Raw genomic sequence first — 5,534 nt, 5'->3', positions numbered from 1 at the left:
TTAAAATAAACTTATCGTGAATTATTAGAGAAAAATGAATCTTTTGGATATTTTTGAAATAAAAAAATGCTTTTTGAATTAATAGTTCTGCATATACATACATACAGCCCTATTCTGTGAACTTTACAAATTCAACAAATTTCTAATTTGTAAAAAATTGAAATTTATCAAGCATTTCGTATTCTGTGTCTAAAATAAAAAGCTCTTTTCTTTATAAGTTGTTAAGAAGTAAAATGCTCTTGACAAATAAAATATCTCGCTGTGGATAGTTGTGAAAGTGAATTTGTTGCAATGGAGATATTTTACTTTTGTCGTTAGTTTTATACAAAGAGGAAAAATTCGAACATGTTGATGGCTCGCGTTATTGAGCCGTTTTTATAATATATTAAGAAGTTTATTTTTCCGTTTTTCGTATAAAAAAATGAGGATAATGAGGGTAACATTGACGAAATTGTTTTCTATATATTGCATGCGATTACAGCTTAGCAAATTTTTGCCAACAAAGAACAAAGTTTAGAATTCGTAGTCCCCAAGGAACTTTTCTGAAGCTAAACATAACAACCAACTAAATCAAAATTGCATTCCAAACAGTTTTAAATATATTATAAAGGACATATGTATATGTATTATATTATGAAGTATTCTACGGCTTTGCGGGGGAGCAAAAGACTATGGAGGATCTGGAATGGAAAAGTGAATATATAGGCTCTGCCATTTGATTATCAATCAACTTTATTTACGCGCGGCACTCCCTGTTTGGTTAGGTATAAACCTGTCATCTATATAGAATAAATGGAGTTGTGAAATCAAACCAAATACTTTGCATCAGGTCTGAAAGGCTTCAGACGATATCTCGACATCAGAATCGGATAGATAGGCTGATAACTCTTTGGTCAATCATAAAGCAAACTTATCAACGAAGCCACACTAAAGAAGGCTCGGTTAAAACAAACAATCATCCAAATAACGGCCGTTTGCATGAAAAATAGTGCCAGCTTCGGAGCATGGAATATTTGTGCACCCTAAGAAAAGTCTAGACTAAAAGCAATGGATTTATTGTGGAATTGAAGTTAAGTTATTAACTATTTTGCAACAAATATTGAAATGTATTTGAAAACTTACGTTAAAAAATAATTCAAATCAATTTTTCAATTCAATTCGAATATTTTACATTATTTTGTTTCCCACACGTGTGGGGTAAAGCTATGCGTACCGAAGCTTTATATTTTATCAAAATTGTCACAGAATACCAAAAAAGTTCTTACTTGATAAAAATCTGAAAAAATTTTAAACTTTTTTGTTATTTTGTCAAGTGCACAGAATTGGGCTGATAATATGTATGTAAAATATAATTTTTGTAAAGAAAATAAGAGTAAGGCAGATAAAAAAATTTAATTAACGAATTTTTTGGGGTTCTATAAAAATATTTCTTAAACTTATTTTTGTTTTGGCTTCATAAATTATTTTAAATTTTTTCAATTTAATACTTCTATTATGGAATTTCATAATATTTAATTTCATATATTTTATTGGCATACATTTTTAAATTGTCGGCAACCTCTTCCGTACATAATATATCCAAAATCCCTTTAGTTTGATACCCAACAAAATTAATCAAAAATTTTATAAATTAAAATTTTTGAAAAGGTGGCAACACTGTTAAAAAATTACTGAAGTCTTTCAAATTATATTTTCTTTGTAATATTTCGTTATCATAATATTTTTTGAACTACAGCTTTCAACTCTTTTTATTTAAATATATTGACCATACACTCTTTATAATACATGATAGATTTACAAAGGTAACACCAACAGAATTTTCATTTCCAAAATTGCTTATCTGCTTGATCCTCTAAAAAATGCTTGATCCTCTAAAAAATGTCATTTAAGAAAAAAAAAGTTACTAACTGTTTCCGCCCGGGATCGAACCGGGGGCCTTCCGCGTGTTAGGCGGATGTGATAACCACTACACCACGGAAACAGATAAATACCGTACGACGCTGAGAGTAGCTGTGACGCTGCGTACCAACACACCTATGCTTATCAGCAATTGAAATTTGGATTTAGAGAGCCAAAGCGACAAACATACATACATATGTAGGTGTGTATAAACACAAAAAAATCTAAGCGTGCCATGCAAACATAAAGAGCCGATTATATAGAGAAATAGAGCAAAATTTTTGTTGTTTACGGATTTTGTGTTTTTTCATTAAACATATAGATCTATATCAACCTCATAAGTATGTTTGTATGTTTGACACTTTAAATTTGACATTGCAATACTTTGCCACCGCCACCGAGTTTACCTAATGTCTGCTTGGTTGGGCTATTTTAGAATTTATCTGCGAAAATAAACTGTCTATCATCACTAGACTGTGTGGAGCTGTGGATATGCGCCAGCTGTTGTTATTTTGCAAACAGACATATATACCTACAATGTATACTAAATTAGTATGGCGCAAGCACTGGTGGCTTTATGCCGTCTACTATGTCAAAATTAGTCGCAAGTTTTCCCTTATAATTGTTGGAACTGCAGTACACTTGCGAAAATAGAAAATAAAATTTGTCTGCGAAATACGAAACTGTCTATTTATAAAGCAATACGCAGCTGTGTCGCGTGTGTGGCATCATTTATACCATGTGTAAGACTTCTCTTACTTACACCACTTGCTTTAGACTGGAGACTAGTACAAGACGTATTATTCCGAATGTCTAAATTATAAATTATGGTATTCTCTTGATCATAGGCGTGACGCTGATGTTTCGTCTTGATGGAAATGCCGACACTTCTTTAGTCGTTTAGTTAGTTTCTAATTTAAGAACATTTCAAGAAATCGCATGAGAGATACGATTAAACTAAACTACACTATACAGAGGTATCTATGTATATATATATATATATGTCTAGTAATTACTTGCCACTGCGACTTTTATTTGTATTATTTCCATAATATTTTTAAAGACGGATTTACTGTTAGCACATCAGTTTTAATTGCAAAAAAAAATTAGCATTTATATTTACTACGGTTTTTGTTCGAGAGCAAGTAATTTTTTAATGGGGTTTTCGGGTGTGAAAACGTGATAATAAATTGATGGCGAGTGGAATTTCTGAAACGGAAATCTACATATAAATGCATATAACCCTTGTATATACCCCCCAAACTATATACTAAACGATATATGGGTTGTCGTGATGAGTTAGGAAAATTGTTGTTGAACTACAACGCATTATATTTTGTACTTTATTTGTAGTTCGTGTATTTTTTATTTATTATACATAGTTTTAATTTTTTTACTGTATTTAATTTATTACGGAATCCCCGTTTCGACGTGAAAATCGTAAAAATTAATTAACTGTAAAATTCGAATTTGTCAAATCGGTTTATGTAATTTTTTGACAGCTACAGAACAGTTGGGGCGAAACCAATCAATAAAGACTCCTACAAAATTGAAGTAATTACGAGGGGTGACACATTTGGTCTACAAAACTGCATAATAAATTAGGCGAAATATGAACTGAGATTTGGAATATTATTGTAAACTAACGAACTGAATATCATCTAACTTATTCCTTATAATCAGGAACAACACCAAAAATGTCAGCCTCGAAATACAACGCAGAATCACTCTTGCCAACAGGTGCTACTTTGGACTGAGTAGGCAATTGAAAAGTAAAGTCCTCTCTCGACGAACCAAAATCAAACTCTATAAGTCGCTCATTATTCCCGTCCTGATGTATGGCTCTGAAGCGTGGACGATGACAACATCCGATGAGACGACTCTTGGGGTTTTCGAGAGAAAGGTTTTGCGCAAGATTTATGGTACTCTTAACATTGGCAACGATGAGCTGTACGATTTATACGACGGCATTGACATAGTTCAGCGAATAAAACGACAGCGGCTACGCTGGCTAGGTCATGTTTTCGAGTTAATGATATATATATATTACATATATTCTCTAAAATACATAATTTCATTAGATTTTTACTGATTCACTGATTTTATATTAGCTTCCAATTTCTTCTCAGCGAATTTAACAACTGAAAAACCTTCGTTTTGAAGATATCAGTTAGTAAAAAATATTTTCCAATTACAAACTTCGACATAAATTCTTCAAAAAGATACATAGATGTCTACAAATATAGAAATTAATAGTTGTTCTTGCGCAATGAATCTCCAAATTTTGTGAGTGAAAACATCATTGTAATTTCATTTGTGTTTTTGTCATACTACATGCTGCTATCTATTTACCAAAATGTGAGTGTAGGTGCGCGCTTCCAACGTGTTACTGATGCCTGTTTGGAAACAAAAATGTTGTATGGCACGTATTGCTGAAAAATACATCAACACCAACAATGAATTGTGTATACCAAATAAATACATTGGAGTAATTGACAATGCTTTGGAGCAGAGCTTATTACGATTGTCAAATTTCTAATGTACTTGTACGTGATATATGAATATAAATTGCAAATAATTGTTACAAGTCATGCCGCAAAGCAATAATTTATTGAAGACTTTTCGCCGAAAAATGTAAATTTTTTATATAAAATATTCAGTTAAGATATGTAATGGGGATTTATAAAGTGTCACATAAGATATAAATATTTATATATATCGATACAATTATTTGAATTGTTAAACTATAAATAGTTGGGAGAAGAGTAATTAGACGGAAAATGTGAGAATATTTTAATTCTTTTGGTTGATGGGGCCTGAATATATGTATCAGAATTTCTATAAATAATTTTTTTGTGATCGCCATTGCCGACGTCTAGAGTTGATCTACTGGGAGACGCCTCAGTGTCTGTGATCACTATCTATCTGGTTGATCAAGAAAGAATGTAATTTTGGCTTTGCAAAATTATTAAATCGATTTCATAGCTAATAATAAACAATATGCTTACCATTACTAGACCGTTTATAATTTCAAGTGCACTGTAAGAACAAAGTCAATCCTTGGAAATTTCCGCTTTCCGGCATAGCGAAACATAGCAAATGAGGTGTAATATCAGCAGCGAGGTTTATTTTGTTAAATGCAAATAATGTAAACAAAAAAGTGTAAGAAAAGATGGAAAATGAAAATCGAAAACAAATACAAATGTAAATGAAGTAGAATTATGCAGATACTAGGAAGTGAGACCTTTAAGATATTTTTGCCTTGAAAACTGTGACGAATATTTGCACAGGGTATACTAGACTCTGTTTTTATACTCTTGCAACAAAGTTGCTAAGAGAGTATACTAGTTTTGTTCACATAACGAGTTAGATATAAGGTTATATAACACTAGCCGACCGTTCCGGCTTATCACGGCTTTAAACAAACATTTCAAAAGTTATAACTTTTACACACGCTTACATACATATGTACATATTTCCCGTTTCTTGAATGGGTTCATTTAAAAAAGTAAAAGTAAAGTTTAATTTCTAATGAGCTAAATCTTGATTACGTCTTCTAGTCTTTGGTGTCCGATGAAGATAGCGGAATAAAACTTTACACCAATATCGATAACGATTACAGGAAACGGAAGTCT

General features: G+C 31.7%; 1 non-coding gene across 1 annotated transcript; it reads right to left on the bottom strand.

The window, feature by feature from the left end:
* Nucleotides 1–1,908: 1,908 nt before the first annotated feature.
* Trnav-aac (transfer RNA valine (anticodon AAC)) lies at nucleotides 1,909–1,981 on the bottom strand. Its single transcript has one exon. It is a non-coding gene; the product is annotated as a tRNA-Val (tRNA).
* Between the last annotated feature and the right edge of the window lie 3,553 nt (nucleotides 1,982–5,534).

The sequence above is a fragment of the Zeugodacus cucurbitae genome, chromosome 5 (genome assembly GCF_028554725.1).
Source record: "Zeugodacus cucurbitae isolate PBARC_wt_2022May chromosome 5, idZeuCucr1.2, whole genome shotgun sequence".
Classification (NCBI taxonomy): Eukaryota; Metazoa; Arthropoda; class Insecta; order Diptera; family Tephritidae; genus Zeugodacus; species Zeugodacus cucurbitae.
Note: the sequence above shows the minus strand (reverse complement) of the source record. Positions and strands in the feature narration are given on the sequence as shown.